Source organism: Marmota monax, unplaced genomic scaffold, assembly GCF_021218885.2.
Source record: "Marmota monax isolate L192 unplaced genomic scaffold, Marmota_monax_Labrador192_F-V1.1 WCK01_AAM20220418_F8-fsc00222, whole genome shotgun sequence".
NCBI lineage: Eukaryota > Metazoa > Chordata > Mammalia > Rodentia > Sciuridae > Marmota > Marmota monax.
In genome coordinates, this window is record NW_026694968.1 from 2115475 (window position 1) to 2139149 (window position 23675).

Sequence of the window (23675 nt, forward strand, 5' to 3'; positions counted from 1 at the left end):
ACACCTGAAATCCCAGCAGCTCAGGAGGCTGAGGCAGGAGGATTACGAGTTCAAGGCCAGCCTCAGCAACAACGAGGCAACTCAGTGAGACCCTGTCTCTAAATAAAATTCATAAAAGGGCAAGGGATGTGGCTCAGTGGACCAGTGCCCTTGAGTTCAATCCCTGGTACCTAAAAAAACAAACAAACAAACAAGAAACAGGTACAAATTACCAACATTAGGAATGAAAAAAGAGAGATCTTATTATAGATGCTAGAGAAATTTCTTTAAAAGTAATATAGGGGGGCTGGGGTTGTAGCTCAGCGGTAGAGCGCTTGCCTAGCATGTGTGATGCACTGGGTTTGACTCAGCACCACATAAAAATAAATAAATTAAATAAAGGTATTATTATTTTTTTAAAGTAATATGAGGCAGGGGCAGAGCGTTTGCCTAGCACTTGTGATACACTGGGTTCAATCTTTAACACCACACCACATAAAAATAAACAAGTTAAAAAAGACAGATCACAAAAAAAGAATAAAGAAGAATATTTAAATTAGAAAAACAAACAAGTTAAAAAAGACAGATCACAAAAAAAAATAAAGAAGAATATTTAAATTAGAAAAACAGAGAATCAGCCAAATTCTATTGTCATTTGGAAGTCAAGATAAATATGTCTAGGCTTTAAGCAGCTTATAGTTGTGTATGCTTCTATGATGAAAAGTATGCCTGGTTTTCTTAGATGAATGCAATGGACAACTGAGTGGAAATCCTCCAAACTTTTATAATTAACGAGAAAAAGGAAAATCAAACCTCATATGGATTTTTAAAAGAACAAGTATTAAAAGTTTGATTTAATATATTAATCCATGAGTATACAAATGGAACAAAACTAGCTTCTTGCATAATGGTAGAGAGATCAACTGAACTTCTACTGGTCAAGATAGAATTTGCAAGTCTATAAACAAGAATTACTTTTTGCATTATTATCACCTATCTACAGTTTACAGAGTTGTAAAATAGCTTTCATAGAATTGGAATCAGCTACTAGATTCCATACAATAAACTTGTGCCCACCCAAGCACAAGTTTTTCCCCCCAGTTCAAGGGACACCTCCCCTCTAAGACAAGAAGGGAACAGGGTGAGTATTTACATAGGTAAATTTGTAGTGATTATAAGAAATCACTACAATCTTTCTCCCTCATTCTGTGAAAAAGAACATGAGGTTATCTGCTACAAATTAAGGGAACTGATTACATTGAAAGGGCTTGAATGCACAAAAAATATTTCACAACAGCCTCAGGTGAGTGACTCTATTTCATTAAAAGTAGATGTTAGCTCTGGGGTTGTAGCTCAGTGGTAGAGTACTTGCCTAGCATGTGTGAGGCACTATGTTTGATCCTCAGCACCACATAAAAATAAATAAATAATATAAAGGTACTGTGTCCATCTACAACTAAAAAAAAATTTTTAAGTAGATGATAGAACACAAATAGGTCATCTGAAAGATATACTAAATCATTCTTTGAATAACTGAAATGGGCCGATCTTCTGGAAGCAATAGGTGAAGGATATGGAAAATGACAACCCCCAGGACAGGAAAATGACAACCCCCTAAAACTGTCTGACATGAAGGAAGATGCAGGAGGGAGGGAATCATTAATCATCTCCCAGTAAATCCTTTCCCAGTAACAATGGGTCCCGAAGAAAAGAAAGAAAGCAATATTTCATCCCTTCCTGAGTTCATCCACCAAAAGCAAACACTCATCCCTTCCCAACCACAATGGATCCTTTTTTTTTTTTTTTTTTTTTGCTACCAGGGATTGAACTCAGGGGCATTCAAACACTGAGCCATATCCCCAGCCCTATTTTGTATTTTATTTAGTGACAGGGTCTCACTGAGTTGGTTAGCACCTTGCTGTTGCGGAGACTGGCTTTAAACCCATGATCCTCCAGTCTCAGCCTCCCAAACTGCTGAGATTACAGGCATGCGCAAATATGCTGGGCCCTGGACTTCAATCCTTTCCCATTGCCAAAGAGTCCTGAAAGGAGAAAAGCAAATACTGTAGCTCTGGGAAACAATGAATCACAGAGAAAGAGGACAAGCAGTGAATACCGAGTTCTGAGCTTTTCCCAGTGACAATGAGTTTCGGACTTTTTACACCTTTTTCTGACTACACAAATCTACACATTCTGATTCAGTCTCCAATGATTAAATCATCCTCATTGTAAACTATGAAACTCAAACCCCTTCCTACGCAGAAAATGAGCCCCTCCAATGCCTGATTGACTCCCCTGCAGAATAAAGGAAAGCTCACTGATATGTTTGAGGTCTGCTTTCGTCCCAGTTATTTGTGTTTCCATAATGGCACCAAAACCATGTTGGTTATTTTTGCTTACAGTAGGTTCTGGGAATCTATCATTAGACAAGTTTGAGAAATACTGCCATAGCATATTTTATTTAGTTTATGGGGCTAACTACTAGAGCTCTGAAGAAATAAAACCCAGCCAGATGAGTTTTTAAAGCTCCTTGTAGTTATTTCCAGGTGGGACATTAAGAAGGAGTCCCGGGGAGCCACTGAGTGAATTATTTGGAGGGAGAGGCTATGACCATAAAAGGAAGGGAGTAGTAAAACAAGTGGCAGGGTAGAGAATTCAAGATTAGCTTCCCCTGATGGACAGTTTCTGAAGAAAAAGAAAGGAGAAGAGGGAAGAAAGGCTGCTGACAAGCCAAAAGAACAAGATGGACTTTCTATTTATCAGTGTGTGCTGTCCTGTTGTTGACAACTGAGAACTCAAATGTGACTGTAAAATGTCAAGCAGGAAAGTCTTTTTTCTTTTCTCTGTAATTGTTGCAAACCTTATGACTTAGTAACACCATGAGTGATGCAACAGAAAGAGCAAATGAAGTTGGCCTCTGAAGATGGTAAAACCAGGGCCAGTACTGCCCAGGGATACCATTGCACTTATCTTCACCTCAGTTTTCTTCTCTGAAAAATGAGACACATTTCTTGGATCTAAAATGTCCTGATTATAAGCATTATAATAGTTTTTATTATCTACTCAAAAATGGTAGTTGTTTTATTCTACTGTAAATATAAATAGTTGGAATTATTATTAATAGACTCTACATCTTCCAGAATATAAAAATAAAGTTTTTTTATTAAAAAATGTGATAAACTGAGGAAAATCAATGTCTCCTAAAATCAATTTAGCAATTGAGATTTATCCTTCTCAAATGAGTCAAATCTTAAGATACAAAAGATAAATATTTAACTAAAAAGTCTTTTACCTCAGTTTCCTATATAACTTCCAAGAGATATGATAAAGAACATTATTTTCATCTAAGAAAGTAATTGAAAATTCTTAGTAATAAGAGCAAGAATTAATTTTGTCAAAATGAAAATATGAGATCTTAAATATTTCTGAGTAATATCATAAGCCAATAGGAGATATATATATATATATATATATATATATATATATATTAGTTGTAGATGGACACAATACCTTTGTTTTATTTGTTTATTTTTCTGTGGTGCCAGAGATCAAACCCAGCGCCTCACGCATGCCAGGCACTCTACCACTAAGCCACAACCCCAGCCCACCAATAGTGTTTTAATATTGCAAATGTGTAATGTGAAGATATCAGCATAATAATAAAGGCATAAGGTGATCTGGATAAACATGTTCAGTTAGTGATGCATAAAATGTAATGAGGGAGGTAAACCACAGGAAAGAAGAAACAGGACGAAAAGGCCATAGGGGAGGACAATGGTTTGAAAAAAGACAATTTTTAACAAAAATGAGAGAACAGAGTAAGGAAACCCAAGATGTTTAAACTTGAATACCCCTGGCACAATGCCCTACTAAATGATGTGTAATGTAAGTGCAGAAAATATCCAAAAAAGAAACACAGCCTACATTCAAACAGAGATGAGTACAGGTGAAAAGCAAAGCTATTTCTGTTTATCCACTTGATTGGACAGGAAGACAGAATAACTAAAGTATAATAGTGCAGGAGAGGTATGGCCTAAGCCCTCAGGACCAGCATTAAAAGACTACAGAAGAGACCTCAGCAGTGAGGAGACAGACAACTTCAACCTAGCCCAAGTAAGAAAGGGAATTTGTTAGCTAAAAAACCTGCATTATGGAAAGCACCTGTTAATAGGTGACCCAATGATCCGGAGTCTCAACATGAACAATTTATTTTAATCTCTTTTCAAGGTCTTATTCTCTCAAGTGTCTTCCGTGGAGTACAGAACTTTGCCACCAAAGACCTTGTGGTTACATCTTTGTAACTCATGAGCCTAGGATTCAACACAAACCCTTTACCTGGCCAATATTCATCATTGTATTCTAAAGCCACTAAGTGAAAGATTTCATGAGTATGTTATAATGGAGGGATCGGGCTGTTGATACCACCAGAACTCACTGGTGAGGGTTGCACGTCACTAACACTATTTCATGTTCCCTGCTGAGATGCAATAGCAAGTGCATACCCTATCAGTATCCTGTATATGCAAATATAAATAACTTAGCAGGAATCTGACTTTATACCTAACTATATATTTTCAAGAAATAATGGGGCTGGGGTTGTGGCTCAGCGGTAGAGCGCTCACCTAGCATGCGCGAGGCCCTGGGTTCAAACCTCAACACCATATAAAAATAAATAAACGTGTACAACTAAAAATAAAAAAATATTTTAAAAAAAGAAACATTGCAAACAACATCCTTAAAAAATGGACCAAATTAAAGGCATTTCACAGGGCAAATATCCCGTTTTCTCAATAAGTCAATGGCATGAAGAAAAACAGAATGGAGACCATTAGTAGACAAAACAGACCTAACAGTCATAGCAACCAAATACCACGTGAAATCTTGTTTGGGTCCTTATGAAAATTCAATCATGAAGTGGCATCTTTTGAAATAAATAAAAAATTTAACATGGATTGAATATTAGCTAATATTAAGAAATTACCTTAATTTTTATAGGTATGACAATGGTCAGGTGATAACTCTCTCTCTCTCTCTTCTCTCTCTCTCTCTTTCTCTCTCTCTCCTCTCTCTCTCTCTCTCCTCTCTCTCCTCCATGTTCTCATCAGAGGAAGTTAAGTTTAAGTGGTGAAATGACCTGCTATAAATGTGCGCAACCCACAAACCACTATCTCAGCGCAGCGTCTCCTGACGGGACGTCCCGTTTCCCGCTCCCTGGGCTTTCTACAGCTAGGAGCGTGCATTCCCAGCATGCCTCGCGGGCGGAGCGCTACGGCCGAAACTCTCAGCCCGGTGCCTGGGTGCAACCTGGGGGCCACGGGCCCAAAGTGCCACGGGAGCTCATTTGCATGTAACCCGACAGGTAAACTTAGTAGGTCCCTCACTACCAGATGCGATCTAGCAACGCGAACACCAAGCGTACGAATCTGGTGATGCGGTTCCGTAACTGCAAGCTTTCCTAAACGTCCCGGGGTAGATGAGATGAGAGTAGGTCACCCTAAGTAAGAGAGGCGAGAGCCCGCCGTACTTTATATAGACTGTGTGCAGATTGGGGAGCGTGCTCGCTTCGGCAGCACATATACTAAAATTGGAACGATACAGAGAAGATTAGCATGGCCCCTGCGCAAGGATGACACGCAAATTCGTGAAGCGTTCCATATTTTGTGCAAACACAAAATACAACTTCACTATTTTATATGAGAAAACAGGCTCAAAATACAGTGGATAACACCCAATATTGAAATGTAACTTTCAAACAAAAATATTCCTGTAATTGATCTATGAAAAGAGAACAAAAAGGAATTACATTTGAAAAATTGTGTATGACTATGTCCTTAGTACGTATCTCAAACATGAGAAAATGTCAGTGTGCCTCTCCCTGTCATTTAACTTAAAAGTCAGAAATTGAGTTATGATTTGTCTACCTAAGAGCACAAATTCCAGAGGCCCGGATAGTTTGGCTTTTTTGTTTGTTTGTTTGTTATTCACTTAGGAGATACCTGACATGCGAATTGCTGGATGGATTTTTACTAAATCATTGCTAAATTAATGAGTCCTTCAAAAGGAAGCAACATTATTTATTTCTTGAGTGACATCCACCCTCTTTCTTTCTCGGTCTGTGAAGCCGCACAAAAGCAAAGGTTATTACCAAGGGCTGGTGTTGTCTGGATGAGCTCACTGTTGGCCGGTGCCTTGAATTGATTGAGGAGCTCCAGGACCAATAAAGTTTGGCTAAAAGCAGCAAGTTCATTAGGATCTGTTTTCACTAGTCTCTTTTTGTATAAAAAGGGCCATCAGAAAGGTCCGTTTACACATATCTGACGGATTCTGTTATAGGAAATACGATTTAAAGTTCAGTGCTTAATTCAGAAGCAGAATCGGATAAATGGAAAATAGTATTCAGGTGCAGACAGAAGGATTATTTTCGGTAATAGTAACGTGAATAGGATGCTGTATCGATAGTAGGGTGCTTGGGCCCAAACACAGAGCAGGAGAACCAGACAGCAAGGAACCTGTACTTCTTTCATCCTCACGGAAGTCTAATTTGGGAACTGCACAAAATATGGAACGCTTCACGAATTTGCGTGTCATCCTTGCGCAGGGGCCATGCTAATCTTCTCTGTATCGTTCCAATTTTAGTATATGTGCTGCCGAAGCGAGCACGCTCCCCAAACTGCACACAGTCTATATAAAGTACGGCGGGCTCTCGCCTCTCTTACTTAGGGTGACCTACTCTCATCTCATCTACCCCGGGACGTTTAGGAAAGTTTAATGTAAGGGAACCACTTCACCAGATCCGCACTTCTGGTGTTCGCGTCGCTAGGCCGCTCCTGGCAGTGATTTTTGGGACCTGCTGAGTTTACCTGTCGGGTTACATGCAAATGAACGCCCGTGGCACTTCGGGTAAGTGGCCTCCTGGCGGCACCCAGGCTTGGGGCAGAGTGTTTTTGGACCTTAGCTCTCGGCCCGCAGGGCATGCTGGGAATTCACGCCGCGCGCAGGCTGTCTCTCAGAAGTCTTTCTGCGAGCTTGGGAATCCTTGGCCTGCTAGTCCCTGAATCGTACAAGGGTCCTACTAGAAAAATTTGGAACTCTTCTCAATATTTCACAGTGAAGTAGGGGCCTTTTGCCAGAAGGCTTTGAAGTTCGCCCAGAGCGATTCCTCTGGGCGATCCCTCCCAACTACTCAGTCCTGTAACTGTCCACACCACACTCCAAGTTGCCTGGGACTCTGCGTGCATGAGCACGCATTTATCCGTAGTACGCAGGCTCCGGACCCGGAGCGGAAGGACTTGGACGGGTGACCACGCCCCTCCTCTCCCAGTTCCCCCCCCCCTCAGGTAACTCAAGGCTGTGTCCAAAGCTGCGCAGGCGCAGTGGACTCCCGAGCGCAGAAACGCTGACCAGGGCCACGCCTCTTCACAGGTGTCTTGCCCTAGAGCCGGTTGCAGGTGCCAGGCTGCCTAAGATTCGCACTGCTGAAGGACCGGCTGAAGCCTGCCTGTTTGGCCTGAGAGCTTGTTTTGAGTACTTAACACCGTCCACTTGCAGAATCATCCTTATACTGCACTCTGCCCCTATTACGATACAAACTGCCAGACAAACCTATATGCAAGAAATGTTCCATTATTGTCAAACATTCCGATTTTTAATTATAGTAAAATTTGTGCTGTTCGAGTCATAGCCTTACGCGTTGTGAAATGAAGTCCACAGGTTAAAGCCTCTGGTATTGATATGGTTACGGTATTCCACATACGGAAGTAAGTGAAGGCCTCGAATTTAAATGGCATCATTAATAAGGACTATGGCATGTTAGTATAATAACTGGAGTTTTCTTTTTTTCTCCTTTCTGTTATTGCACTCTCACCCTCAACTGTAATACAGTATTTTTTGGAATAAAAACCTGCTGAACGTCAGTAATTTCGAGGAATTTCCTGACACCCTATTTTCTGATGCGCAAAAAGAAAATAGTGTGAAATCATATAAGAATTCTAGTATTGCTAAGACAAAAACCAAGAAGGGAATAGAAAGCCCACAGGGATTATTGCTAAACCTACCTTTCTTTTTGTTTATGATTGTAATTATTTTCTCTCACAGCTTTTGAAAAGTAATTAAAAACTATATTCATTCTCCACTCAAAAAAATGACATGCCTGTTGAGTTAAATTTTCCAATTACAAATAAAATATGCTTTGATATATTTCTTCTAATGGCCTGTCTTTCCAATATGTTATTTCTGACTTCAAAGCTATTAAGAAATAGTAAATTGATGTTCAGTTTTATAGTTTGAAGAAATATATCAAAATTCTTTCATCTTACTTTCTTAAAAACTTTACATTTATTGAATGATACATGCTTAAAGACATCTATAGTCGGAAAGCTGGTCAGAGTTAACAGGGTCACCAACTTGATGTCTCTACACGTTTTAAGTTCTTTCTGAGTCAGGCTACACTCCAGGATGATTATTTATAAACCTTTTAGGAGGAGGAGGGGGAGGGGGAGGGGAAGGGGGAGGGGGAGGAGGAGGAGGAGGAGGAGGAGGAAAGAATTTGAAAGAAATGTTTGGAGGAGGAGGAGGAGGAGGAGAGGAGGAGGAGGAGAGGAGGAGGGGGAGAGGAGGAGGGGGAGGGGAGGGGGAGAGGAGGAGGGGGAGGGGAGGGGGAAGAAAGAATTTGAAAGAAATGTTTACCAAATATCAAATATATACAGAAAAAAATGGAAGGTTTGCAGCACAACAAATTTATTAAGATGAAAAATCTTTGTATATAAAGTGGTTTTAAAGTATCAAATGTGTACAGAAATAGTAAGAAAACATAATTTTAGAGTCATGGCACTATTGAACAATGTAATGTTAAAAAAACTAGAATAGAGGGGATGGGGTTGTGGTTCAGTGGTAGAGCGCTCACCTAGCATGTATGAGGCTCTGGGTTTGGTCCTCAGCACCACACATTAAAAAAATAATAATAATAAGTAAATAAAAGAAAGGTATTGTGTCCATCTACAATTAAAAAAGAAATATTAAAAAAAAAACTAGAATAGAATTTCTCACAGGTGATTTTTATGACACCCTTTAAAAAAAGAAGTTCTCCCTTGGACTTCCAGTGTTATTTCAGTGACCTATTATTTAGATAAATCTAAACAGAAAACTGGGCATAAACTCCTCATTCTTTCAGCTGTTATACAACTCTAAAACCAAAACCATATTTACAAATTAAATACAAAAGTAGAGATCAACAAATTCAAATTAACAACATTAATTTATTGCAGTAGAAGATGTGTTTGGCTTTAACAAAATCACCACTATTGGGTTTGCTAGTAGAAGGATGTAGCCTCAGGACACAGCACACAATAATGGGATCTGAGAATCTATGAAAAATGGTAATTTAAGAAAATCAGCCCTCCTCCTTAACACTGCCTCCCCAAAAAGTTTTTGTTTTTGTTTTGTTTTTTTTATTTTAGCCTGAGTTCATAAACTGTTGAAGGCAAAGAAGGAACAAGGCTTCTCAATTTGGCCACTATTCCAACAACTGTTCGCAAGAGAGAAAAGGATTGACTGACAGAGTCTGTGTACTCAGAAATTCCCTCTTATTCCCAAAACAAAGCAGACAGTTTCCTGGAGTGAAACCAGTCTGACACAGGTATCACATGGCTTGGGTATTTTCAGATAGGCTCAGCATCACATCTGCTATGAATGAGGCTTGTGAATGCTTAAACTCATAGTGGTAATAAGCAGGTTACAGAAAGAACATTTGAACTCCAAGTCTTCAGAATCCAAATCGCATGCTTCCATAATTCTGTGATATAAATTAACATTAGAGATATCTATATATATATATAGAGAGAGAGAGAGCCAGAAAAATCTTTATGAACTGTTTTGAAATTCCTAGGCAATCAATACATAGAACATAAAAATTTCAGCCAGGTCTTGTTCTGTTTCTAGATTATGAAGGAAAAAAAAAATCAATCTCAAACTAGCTTTCTTCTTTCTCTCAAAAAGTGCTTCATGGTTACCTTCTTTAGACTTATGATGTTTACACATGAAATGAAATGTAATATAATTGTCATAGAGGTAAAAAAAAAAAAAGGAAAAACTGCAGCCATATAAAACAGTAATGAAATGATCAAAGTGAGGTCATCTGTGCCTATGTTGTTCTCCAATAATACAAGTGATTCAGAATTGCATAGTGTTTTGTTATTTGAATGCATGTTTTATCAAACAAGATCAGCTTTCTAGTTTAGGCAATAAACTTTGGTTCTAATCAATTATTTTTCATTGTAGCATCCCCGTATAGCTATAGTTTATTTGTATTTCTTAGAGCTCCTAAAAGGGTTGGTAAAACTCAATTGTCTTTCAAGTGCACAAAAAAATAATTTGAGATACAGATTCTAAAAGAAAGCATAGGAAAGCATTTTTGCAACCTCAAGGTTAACAAAGATTTCTAAGTCAGGATCCATTAAAATTTTGATAAATTGCACTTCATCAAAGCTTAAAACTCTGCTCAACCAGACATCCTTTAAAAAGTAATAGAGAAGACACATGCTGGGAGGAAATAATCATAATCAAATATCAGAAATTTATATAAGGAATAAATTAGGAGCCAGGCACATTGGCACACACCTTAATGCCAGTGGCTCGGGAGGTTGAGGCAAGAGGATCAGGAATTCAAAGCCAGCCTCGGCAATTTAGTGAGGCCCTAAGCAACTCAGTGGGACTCTGTCTCTAAATAAAATATTAAAAAGGGCTGGGAATGTGGCTCATTGATAAAGTTCCCCTGGGTTTAATCTCCAGTATGGAAAAAAAAAAAAAACAAGAAGAAGAAATCAGGAACCAATAATTAAAGAACAACTCAGAGAAAATATTATCAAAAGTCTTGAAAAGACATTTCACAAAAAGATGTTTAGCATCATTAACCATCAGAAAACTTTAAGTTACTACACAGTGAATACCATTTCACACCTACTAAAATGGCAAAATTAAAATGACTAACAATACCAAAGTGCAAGTATGTGAAAAAACTAGAACTCTCACACATTGCTGGTAGGTTGTACATGTTTTGAAGAATTGTTTGGCATATTTTTATAAACATACACTTACAATGTGTCCCAGCAATTTTACTCCTACATATTTTTCCAAGAGAAATTAAGACATGCATAAAGATTCATGTTGTTAGGTGCAGGACAGGCTGAGTAAGCTGTCTGCAGGGCATGCCAAACAAAGTTAGCTGCAGGATTACCTGGCCTCTCAAACCCTCTGTCTGGTTCTTTATCAACTATTTGCTTTAAGCCCAAACGCCCAAGCCCCCACTCAAGGCTGAACACTCAACCCCCTGCTTAAGGCCAAATACGTAACCCCCCTTGTGCCAACAAGGCAACTTGCAGACCCAGAGACCTCATTAGATTTGGGTTATAAAAACTCCCTCCTGCGGGGCCCCTCTCTCTTGCTCTCTCTTGCTATCTCTCTTGCTTTCTCTGTCTCTCTCTGTCTCTGTCTCTCTCTCTCTCTCTCTCTCTCTCTCTCTCTCTCTCTTTCTCTCTCTCTTCTCTTTCTCTCTTTTCTCCTCTGTTGCACTGCTGCAATAAAGATCTCTTGGTTGCTCTGAGTGTTGTGGTCACTTTTCTTTCACATGTAAGAAAGTTTAAAATAATTTTATTTTATTTTTGAGAGAGAGAGAGAGAGAGAGAGAATTTTTCAATATTTATTTTTCAGTTTTTCGGCGGACACAACATCTTTGTTTGTATGTGGTGCTGAGGATCGAACCCAGGCCGCACTCATGCCAGGCGAGCGCGCTACCACTTGAGCCACATCCCCAGCCCAATAATTTTATTTTTTAAACATTTTTTAATTTTTATTTTTGGAAGTGGTTGGAAACAATATCTTTATTTTATTTATTTATTTTTATGTGGTGCTGAGGATCGAACCCAGGGCTTTGCATGTGCTAGACGAGCGCTCTACTGCTGAGCCACAATCCCAGTCCCTAAAATAATTTTATTTATAATTGCCCCAAACTGGAAACAATCGAAATGTGCATCAACAGGAGAATGAATAAATTGTGGCGTATTAATAGAATCCAAGCAACTCCTGAGGCTGATGCAGAAGGATCACAAGTTCAAGGTCAGCTTCAACAACTTGGTGAGGCACTAGCAATTTAGCAACACTCCGTCTCCAAATTAAAAAAAAGGTTTGGGGATGTAGCTTAGTGGTAAAAGCACCCCTCAGTTCTATCCCAGTACCAAACAACAACGGAATATTACTGAGCAATAAAAGAAATACACTACTGATGTGCACAATAACATGGATGAATTTCACAGACATATTGCACAAAAGAAGTAAACATGAGAGAGCATGTGTTGTATGATTCCATTTATATAAATTCATGATCAAGCAAAGCTAATCCAATAGTCATAGAAATCAGAACAGCAGTGCTTAGAGAGGAGAATAGAAATGCAGACTTGACTAGAAAATGGTAAGAGAATTTTCTGGAATGATTTAAAGTTCTATGTTTTGGTTAGTGTGTAGGTTATGTGTGGATGTATTCATTTATCAAAACATATCAACTATACACTTGAGATTTGTGTGTCACCATTATAAATTATATTGCAATTAAAAACATGCTTACTGAAAAGAAGGAAGCATCTGAAATAAGAGAACGATTGCTTAAGTCTAAAGCCAGTGGGTTTGCTGTTTATCCACTGTGCCATGGTTTCTGGAACTTTGTACTCTATCTGTAACTTTTCACTAGACATGTATTAATCCCATCTGATAACAAGGCACTTAGTAAAGCTGGAGGCTTCAGTCTAGTTGAGGTGAGAAATATATATATATATAATATATATATGAACTTCTGAAGTAATTTGTTAAATGTTTTTCAATTTATACTACTCTGCACAACCAGACATTCTTTAAAAATAATAGGCAAGACACATACTGGGAGGAAATAATCATAATCAAATATCAGAAACTTGTATAATGAATAAATCAGGAGCTAGGCACGGTGGCATACACCTGTAATTCCAGTGGCTCGGGAGGCTGAGACAGGAGGATCATGAATTCAAAGCCAGCCTCAGGTGCTCAGTATTTATTGAGCACCTATTATGTGCCAAGCAATATTCAAGATACCAGAGATTCAGCAATGATCAAGACGCTACACCCCTTGCCTCATAGAGTTTCATCTGAATGCAGAAGAGACAGAGAAGGAAAAGGTATGCAAACAGAGACCATTTCCAGTAGTGATGAATATGATAAAGAAAATTAAATATATAAAAATGAAATATTTGGCCACATTTTACTCATTTCTGAGAAAGGGTATGCGAATCACACATTTGCACGTCAAATTACATTATATTTATCTCCACTGTGGTTTTAAAAATCAATTCTCAAAAATTTTTGTTCTCACTGTATGACAAAAACATAGTTTCAAAACACAGGAATATATATATTTCATCAAGCCACATCTATGTACATTTTATTTTTTCACACTCTCTGTCATCAAAAGGACAGATTAACTGTTTTACCAAATCATTACACACAAATAAATAAAGAGCATGTGGACTGTGTTTAATCCGTTTTGTCTCGGGGTGTTCTGTATTATGGGACACTGGGACATAATGGGTTAATCTTGTAGCATCTCCTCTACATCACATGATTCACATGGAGAGAAACCTGTGCATATTGCCAGCTGAGTCTATATTTATGATCATTTGCCTTGTGAAATAAGGATGACAATGGTGATGTTGGCTCTTCTGAAACCCTGGAACAGGTATTCAAATAAAGGTAAGCAATTAAATTGAGAAGGACAGTTGGGGCCACACAGTCACCTGAACAAAAAGGAAATTTAGAAGCAAAACCATTATTTATGTTAAGACATAATAAGGGGGTGAGGGAAGAATAGAAGATCATTGTATTAGACAAAGGGGAAGGAAGAGAAGGAGAGAGGATGGGAATAGGAAAGACAGTAGAGTGAATCAGACATAACTTTCCTGTTTGTATACGAATACACATCCAGTATAACACCACAACATTGTACAACTGCAAGAATTGGGATCCTAATTAAGAATACGTTTTACTCTATAAATGTATAATATGTCAAAATACACTCTACTCTCATGGATATCTAAAAAGAACTAAAAACTGCTAGTTCTTAGATTTAATATCACAGCATGGAGGGAAGGACTGGAGAGAAGGGGACTAGATAGAATAATATTTTGATAATCCAAACTTGGGAATAGGAGAGCAAGGACCAAGAAAACAGAAAAAGAAGGAGGCTAACCGAGCAAAAAAGATTTGACAAGACATGTTGATTGATTCTAGAGGACAGAAGGAGAGGGAACTAGAAAGCTCTAGATGGTGGGGATAAACACTCTTGACAAAGGGGAGCTGTTTTCTGCTGATGGAGGTAGATAAAGCAAGAGGTACCCTATTTTTTTTTTGAATGTTAAATTATCCTGTGTTATTCATTATCTTGCAAATAAAAATTTTAATTTATTTAAAAAACCATCATTAATACAGATAGCAGTATTAATGAGAATAAAAGTGGAGCGCTATATTTTATACAGTGAGACTGAGTTGGGTTTTTCTTTTTTTCTGTTTCTTGAAAATATGCTGAGAGGTTTGGTATCCATGTGAATAATAAAACTCCAGCTGGGGCTGTAGCTCAGTGGTAGAGCCTCGTATGTGTGAGGGTCATTCCTCAGCACCACACAAAAATAAATAAAGATATTATATCCAACTACAACTAAAAAATATTTTAAAAAATAATAAAACTCAATTACTGGGCTGGGATTGTAGCTCAGCAGTAGAGCGCTCGCCTAGCACGGGCGCGACCGGGTTCCATTCTCAGCACCACATTAAAAAAAAAAAAAAAAAAAAAGGCATTGTGTTGTGTCCATCTACAAAAAAAAAAAAAAAAAAAAAAAAGATATCCTCTCTCTCTTCCCCCTCCTCTCTCTTAAAAACAAAAACAAAAACAAAAAAACTCAATTACTTGTATCTTTTAAAGGCAGATTTTGAGGCTGATGGCAGAGACAGGAAAATACCATCTCTTCCAGCTGAAAAATGTCTCACTCTAGACTAATAATTTCAAATCACCACTGGATGGTACAGATGTTTTAAGTCATCATTAAATGTTTTATCCTTCTTATCAGTCTGAGACACAGGATCAACAAAGAATCCCTTTTTTGTAAACCACATGGCTCCTAATCTATGGGATTTTTAGAAACACTTTGGGGCAGAACATATCTGGATTTGAATCTCAGCTGTGCCACTTACTAGGGTGATCCTGGGTTTGTCCTCTGTTTTTTAAACTGATAAAACCTTCTTCATAACATTATCCACATGAACATTTTGTATTTTCTATTTACCTTTTTCATACTTTCAGACAATTCTCTACTCGTCTTGTTCTCCTAACTGGAAATATGAGATCAGGGGCCAGAGTTACTTGTCTTTTGGTTTCCTGAAGGTCTTTGCACCCAGTAGGCATTTAATAAATTTTTACCAAAAGGAAAAATGGTATACATCATTATAACTTTTTATCGGAAGTATTAGGCAAAGACATCATCAATTACTCACCCTTCCCTGTGCTCAATTTATAATGTCCTACATGAGATGAATATTCACCAGCTTTGAGCAGCCCACTACTGTTGCTTTAGAACATAACTATTTTTGAACAAGTTCCTCAATTTGGACATTTTTTTTTCTGGGTTCTAAACTGTGAATGTATGATCTCTGGGTATAATTCGTCCATGTTCAGAGTTAGAGGCAGCAATGAATAATGTTTTCATTATCTGTAAATTAAATTAAATTCACACTATTGAGGAGTCAAAGTATCTGTTTACTAGAATAAATATCCTTTATCCTTCATTTAAATGATGTTTTTAAGCTGGGCGCAGTGGCACACACCTGAAATCCCAATGGCTTTGAAGGCTGACACAGGATGATTGCAAGTTCAAGGCCAGCTTTAGCAACTTAGTGAGGCCTTAAACAACTTAGTGAGAGCCTGTCTGAAAATAAGTAAGTAAATAAATAAATAAATAAATAAATAAAGGGTTCGTGATGTGGCTCAGTGGTAGAGCACCCCTCGGTTCAATCCCTGGTACCCCCCCCAAAAAAAAAAGAATAAAAAATGATGAACAACTTTGTGTCAATAAATTGGAAAAGTTAAAAGAAACAAATTCACAGAAAAAAATTACCAGTCATATCAGATTAATAAGATTAGAGAATGGTATCTACTGGAAATTCACTTAAGAATTTTCAGGCACACACCAAAAAGGGAATCTCCCTACGATCCTCCCCAGATTGTTTGAATATGTCCTGTCCAGAAAAGGGAGGACTGACTGAATTCTCAAGTTTCGTGCTAAATTCTAATGATAGACTGAAAGTCAATTTAAATATTATCTGAAGTGGGAGTGAGAGAGAAAGGACAAAGCATCAGCACTCAGGTCAAGCATGGGAGGTCAGACAAGTCATGGAATTACTGTAAAGGTCACACTGAGAGAATACCTCCACTGCTCCTTTTCATTATTTTGTGCAATCTCGGACATTCAAAAGTTTCCATCTTGAATTTAGAGTTGAACTCTTCCTAATTTGATCAAAACTGGAAGAATATCAACTTTGCAGGTTTATCTGCCATTTCCTGTTTCAGAAAGGATTCACAGTATTATGAACTTCTTCTTCATGTAACTGCGTTTCTACTACTTCTGCCCAATCAACAACAACAAATAATTAAGAAGTGGATGAAATTATGCAAGAACATGGGCTTTGAATTCAGTGGAACCAGGATTCAAATATACCATGTATTTTGTACAGTGGTATAAGATTTAGTAATTATTAGAATTACTAAGCCCAGTACAGAAAGCCTGTATGTAGGTGCTCTGTAATAAGTCTAGGCCCAGCTCCTTCAGAATATTGGTGGAGATAGCATGTTTCTAAATGGATCTAACTCATATTGATGAAAATGCTTCTCCTAGGGTCTGGCTTGGGAAGCTCTAAATATCACATATTTAATAATCCTATTGTTTCAACAAAAAGGTTCAGATTAAAGAACTTTTTTTATTTTTGGTTTACCACATTTCCCAGGAAGCTTGTTAATGTTTTAATCTGTTAGTATGAAAGATAACATCCTTTTTAAGTGGCTCTGGAAAAAGATAATAGAAGACACAGGGGCATCAGTTGGCTGGCTGGCTGCCAACCCCAAGCTGCTCTCCTGGTGTTCTATTCGTGTGTTGAACTATATGGAAAGCTACTTCTGTGGATTGGCCTGCCTTTAAAAAATGAATTCCCCCAGTGGGAAATGTATTTACAGCATAAACAACTTCTAATAAATAGTTCATATTTGGCAAATTCTTCTTTGGGTACATAATGATATCAAACTAATTTTGGACTCTAGGAATTGTTAGTTCTTATAACTCTCAACATGGGAGTTTTCCTAAACTCTAGGACCTAACTTATTACTGAGTTCTGAAGTCACCTGCTGAGGAGAACTGCAACTATCATTAGTTGATTATAAACAATGCTAAAAATATAGAGAGACAATGTCAGGGATCATCATATATAGTAAGGGGAAGTATTGTTTGGAAAACTTTTGTGTCTATGTTATATGTGAGTGTGTATGTGTGTATACACACAGGTATGGTGTCAAAAGTACTCCTTACTCTGGGTCTTGATCAAAATGAGAATAAAAGCAGCTCCATGTTAGCTGAGAAAAAGGTTTCCCAGTAATGTGGGCCAGGGGGTCTAATTCTAATGGTTCTAAAATATGAGATCCCACAACAAATGCTTCACACACATAGCCCCCTTATACAGTAGGCAGTTGCCAGTGCTCAAGTTTGTATGTCAGTTTTGGGGGCTCAGAGTATATCATATAAGACTTATTAAGCCAGTCCACTAAAGTCTTCTTTTTGTACTCATTTATTTTTTTGTTTGTTCTTTTTTAGTTATGCATAACAGTAGAATGTGACTTGATATATCATACATACATGGAGTATTACTTCCCATTCTTGGGGTTGTACATGAAATGAAGTTAAACACTGGTCATGTATTCATATGTGAACTTAGAAAAGTTATGTCTGATTCATTCTACTGTCTTTCCCATTCCCATTTCCCCTCTATTCCCCCCATTCTCCCCTCTCCGATCCAGTGAACCTCCACTCCCCACCCCCCCACATCACCACCTATAGTGAATTAGCATCTGTATATCAGAGAGAATATTCAGCCTTTGGTTTTTTGAATTGGCTTATTTCACTTAGCATGATAGCTATCCATTCACCAGCAAATGCCACAGTTTCATTCTTCTTTCAGGCTAATATTCCATTGTGTATATGTACCACATTTTCTTTGATAATTCATCTACTGAAGGGCATCTAGGTTGGTTCCACAGCTTAGCTATCATGAATTGAGCTGCTATGAACATTGATGTGGCTGCATCACTATAGTATGCTGATTTTCAGTTCTTTGGGTATATGCTGAGGAGTGGGATAACTGGGTCAAATGGTGTTTCCATTCCAAGTTTTCTGAGGAATTTCTATACTGCTTTCCAGAGTGGTTGTGCCAATTTGCAGTCCTACCAGCAATGTATGAGTGTACCTTTCCCCCCACATCCTTGCCAAGATCTATTGTTGGTTGTCTTTTTGATAAGTGCCATTCTGACTGGAGTGAGATGAAATCTCAATGTAGTCTTAATTTGCATTTCTGTAATTGCTAGAAATGTTGAACATTTTTTCATATATTTGTTGATTGATCATATTTCTTTTGTGAAGTGTCTGTTAAGTTCCTTTGCCCATTTATTAATTGGCTTATTTTTTTGAAGTTTTTTGAATTCTTTATATATCCTAGAGATTAATGCTCTGAGGTGCAGGTGACAAATATTTTCTCCCATTCTGTAGATTCTCATTTCATGTTATTGTTTCCTTTGCTGTGAAGAAGCTTTTTAGAGGGCTCGGGCTATAGCTCAGTGGTAGAGCACCTGCCTTGAACATGTGAGGCACTGGGTTCAATCCTCAGCACCACATAAAAATAAATATATTGTGTCCAACTACAACTAAAAAAAAAATATTATTATTTTTTTTAAAGAAGCTTTTTAGAGTGAAGTCAAGGACTGGCCATAGAGATGTCTTGCTGGATGCTGGGTCATCCCATTCTGGAAAATTGTAGATGGGATTGTAAAATAGTGATCTAAAGTCAAATTTATTCTACTAATATATTTTTAGCTTGGACAGTGTGTTAAGAAATTTTGATTTAGACATTAATAGTTTTTCAAAGACTAAAGATTCTACACACACACACAAAGAAGCTTTTTAGTTTGATAAAATCCCATTTATTGATTCTTGATTTTATTTCTTGAGCTTTAGGAGTCTTCCTGTTAAGGAAATCAGGTCCTAAGCTGACATAATGGAGAATTGGGCCAACTTTTTCTTCTAGTAGGTGCAGCGTCTCTGGTCTAATGCCTAGGTCCTTGATCCACTTTGAAATGAGTTTTGTGCAAGGTGAGAGATAGGGGTTCAATTTCATTCTGCTACGTATGGATTTCTAGTCTTCCTAGCACCATTTGTTGCAGAGGCTATTTTCTCCAATGTATGTTTATGGTACCTTTGTCTAGTATGGGATAACTTTATTTATGTGGGTTTGTCTTCATGTCTTCTATTCTGTACCATTGATTTTCACGTGTATTTTGATACCAATACAATGCCATTTGTTACTATAGCTCTGTGCTCTGTAGTATAATTTAAGATCTGGAATTGTGATGCCTTTTGTTTCACTTTTCTTGCTAAGGATTTTTTTTTTTTTTTTCGCTATTCTGGGCATCTTATTTTTCCAAATCAATTTCATGACTGCTTTTTCCATTTCTATGAAGAATGTCATTGGAATTTTAATAGGAATCGCATTAAATCTGTATAAATGCTTTTGGTAGTATGACTATTTTGACAATATTAATTCTGCCTATCCAAGATATGGGAGAATCTTTCCATCTTCTAAGGTCTTCTTCAATTTCTTTCCCACTAAAGTCTCTTTAACCTCTAATGTACTCTGACAGAAATACGAAACACCCCAAGAACCACGCATAAAAATACACTATATGGACAATGCAATTATTTTCCATTTATAAAGTAAGAGGCTCAATAACCTCATGATGACTTTAGTTAAAACAGTCACATCTCCCACTAAGCCTCAGGCTAACATCATTCTAAATGGAGAAAAATTGAAGGCATTCCCTCTAAAAACTGGAACAAAATAGGGATGCCCTCTTTCAACACTTCTATTCAACTCAGTTCTTGAAACACTGGCCAGAACAATTAGACGAAAGAAATCAGAGTGATATGTATAGAAAAAGAACTTAAATTAACACTATTTGCTGACGATGATTCTATACCTAGAAGACTCAGAAAACTCCACCAGAAAACTTCTAGAACTAGTAAATGAATTCAGCAAAGTAGCAGGATATAAAATAAACACCCATAAATCAAAGGCATTTCTGTATATCAGTGACAAAGCCTCTGAAAAGGAAATGAGGAAAACTACCCCATTCACAATAACCCTCCCCAAAATAAGATACTTTGGAATCAACGAAAGAGGTGAAAGGTCTATACAATAAAAACTACAGAACCCTAAAGAGAGAAATTAAAGAAGACCTTAGAAGACGGAAATATCTTTTGACAATATTAATTCCTGGATAGGCAGAATTAACATTATCAAAATGACCATACTACCAAAAGCACTTTGCACTTAATGCAATTTGGATAAAAATCCCAATGACATTCCTCATAGAAATAGCAAAAGCAATCATAAAATTCATCTGGAAAAATAAGGAGACCCAGAATAGCTAAAGCAATCCTTAGCAGGAAGAGCGAAGCAGGTGGCATCGCTATAGCAGACCTTAAACTATACTACAGAACAATAGTAACAAAAACAGCATGGTATTGGCACCAAAACAGACTGGTAGACCAATGGTATAGAATAGAGGACACAGAGGCTGACCCACAAAATTACAATTATCTTATATTAGACAAAGGTGCCAAAAACATACACTGGAGAAAAGACAGCATCTTCAACAAATGGTGCTGGAAAAACTGGAAATCCATATGCAACAAAATTAAATTAAACCCATATCTTTTCCCATGCACAAAACTTAATTCAAAATGGATTAAGGACCTAGGAATTAAACCAGAGACTCTATGTCTAATAGAAAAAAAAGTAGGCCCTAATCTTCATCATGTGGGATTAGGCCCCAACTCCTATAGCACAAGAATTAAAATCAAGAATCAATAAATGCGATGAAATCAAACTAAAAAGTTTTTTCTCAGCAAAAGAAACAATCTGTGAGGTGAACAGAGAGCCTACACCTGAGAACAAATCTTTATCCCTCACACATCAGATAGAACACTAATCTCTGGGGTATATAAAGAACAAAAAGCTAAGCACTGAAAAAACAACCCAATCAACAAATGGGCCAAGAACCTGAACAGAAAAGGATATACAATCAATCAACAAATATATGAAAAATTGCTCATCATGTCTAGCGATCAAGAGAAATGCAAATCAAAACTACTCTTAAGATATCATCTCACTCCAGTCAGAAATGGCAACTATTATGAAGACAAACAATAAGTGTTGGTGAGGATGTGGGGAAAAAGGCACACTCATACATTGCTGGTGGGACTGCAAATTGGTGCAGCCAATCTGGAAAGCAGTATGGAGATTCCTTGGAAATCTGGGAATGGAACCTCCATTTGACCCAGCTACCCCTCTTCTCAGACTATACCCATAGGATTTAAAAACAGCATACTACTTCTTTGATATAAGGGGGGGCGACTCAAAACAGAGCAGGGAGGAAGAACATGAGAAGAAGATTACCATCAAACAGGGACAAGAAGTGGGAGGGAATGGGAGAGAGAAGGGGAATTGCACGGAAGATGGAAGGAGACCCGCATTGTTATACAAAAATACATACAAGAGGATGTGAGGCGAAGGGGAGAAAAAAAAAAGAGAGAGAGAAATGAGTTAGGGTAGATGGGGTAGAGAGAGGGGAAGGGAGGGGAGGGGAGGGGGGACAGGAAGAGGATAGGAAGGGCAGCAGAATACAACAGACACATGGCAGTATGTATAAACGTGGCTGTATAATCAATGTGATCCTGCAATCTGTACAGTGGGAATAATAAGAATTCATACCCCATTTGAAACAAATGTATGATATATGTCAAGATCAATGTAATGTTTTGAGCAACTAATAAATTTCTGATGTTTAAAAAAATATATAAATAATTCTAAACTGTGAATTAGTTGTAAAGAAGTCAAATAAAGATTTAATTTCTTTGGTGATGAGAAAAAAGAAACAGCATACTACAGGGACACAGCCACATCGTTTATAGCAGCACAATTCACAATAGCTAAACTGTGGAACCAACCTAGATGCCCTTCAGTGGATGAATGGATTAAAAAAATGTGGTATATATACACAATGGAATATTACTCAGCAATAAAAGAGAATAAAATCATGGCATCTACAGGTAAATGGATGGCACTGGAGAAGATAATGCTAAGTGAAGTTAGCCAATCCCCCCAAAAACAAATGCCGAATGCTTTCTCTGATATAAGGAGGCTGACTCATAGTAGGGTAGGGAGGGGGAACATGGGAGGAATAGATGAATTCTAGATAGGGAAGAGGGGAGGGAGGGAAAGGGAGGAGGTAGAGGATCAGCAAGGATGGTGGAATATGATGGACATCATTATCCAAAGTACATGTATGAAGACACGAATTGGGTGTCAACCTACTTTATATACAGAGATATGAAAAACTGTGGTCTTGATGTGTAATAAGAATTGTAGTGCAAAAAAAGTACATGTATAAAGACATGAATTGGCGTGAACATACTTTATATACAGAGATATGAAAAACTGTGCTCTATGTATGTAATAACAATTGTAATGCATTCCGCTGTCCTGTATTTAAAATAATAAAATCAATTAAAAAAATGAAAAAAAAAAACCAGTCACATCTCTGGACTCAGATCTGGAGTGAAATAAGAAGGATATTTAAGGGTTCTTCTCACTCCATACATGATGTTTTTAAAATCACCTTTTACTATTTAGCCTTTCTCATCACAATGGAAGAGGGAGTGTGGGTAGAGGGACAAAAACAGACTATTGCATTAGCTGTGAGCCACTTCCTACATCCACTCTAATTAGTTCTCTTTACTTTTTGCTCTCCCAGAAAAATCTTGAGCTTTCTTATGACCAAGATAAAATATATTTCTGACTCAAAAAAAGATTAAGTCATAACATTTTAAAATACATTTGGATATTAATACTTTTAAATTTTATGTTATTTGACTAGTTATTCTAGACTGATAAAATAAAAATTAAAGTGCCAGGTATCAAGATTTGAAATGTTCTGTTAGCAAGAAATTGGTAAGGCTAGAAAGGAAAGATAAAATCAAAGATGATTAAGAAATATCTGCCAAGTCTTTAGTCTGGCTGGTGTTTCCTATTAGAAAGCAGATGGTTGTAGAGAGATAGAATGCCTTGTGGTTTACTTAAGATTGATGAGAATTTCCTATGAAGTCCACTCCTAAAATAAAGCTGAGATAAAGCTGCAGTCCATTTTTTGTTTATTCCCCCACAGAGCCTCAATTATAAAATGAGTTTAGATATTATTTTCCTTTTCCATCACCTTGTCATAAGGGACCTTCCTATACAACCTGTGTTAGTTTGGG

The 23675-nt window shown here is 37.5% G+C and overlaps 1 protein-coding gene and 2 non-coding genes across 4 annotated transcripts in view; 1 reads left to right on the forward strand and 2 right to left on the reverse strand.

Moving 5' to 3' along the window:
- Akap6 (A-kinase anchoring protein 6) overlaps positions 1–5156 on the reverse strand; it is a 589717-nt gene extending 584561 nt beyond the window's left edge. For both annotated transcript variants that reach the window (XM_046427476.2, XM_058573661.1), the window contains exon 1: positions 4961–5156. The gene's annotated coding sequence lies outside the window, so the exon portion shown is untranslated. The remainder of the gene's footprint in view (positions 1–4960) is intronic.
- Positions 5157–5533: 377 nt separating this feature from the next.
- Positions 5534–5640, forward strand: LOC124081274 (U6 spliceosomal RNA). Its single transcript, XR_006848003.1, has one exon. It is a non-coding gene; the product is annotated as a U6 spliceosomal RNA (small nuclear RNA).
- An 892-nt stretch (positions 5641–6532) lies between these two features.
- On the reverse strand, positions 6533–6639 carry LOC124081275 (U6 spliceosomal RNA). Its single transcript, XR_006848004.1, has one exon. It is a non-coding gene; the product is annotated as a U6 spliceosomal RNA (small nuclear RNA).
- Positions 6640–23675: the final 17036 nt, after the last annotated feature.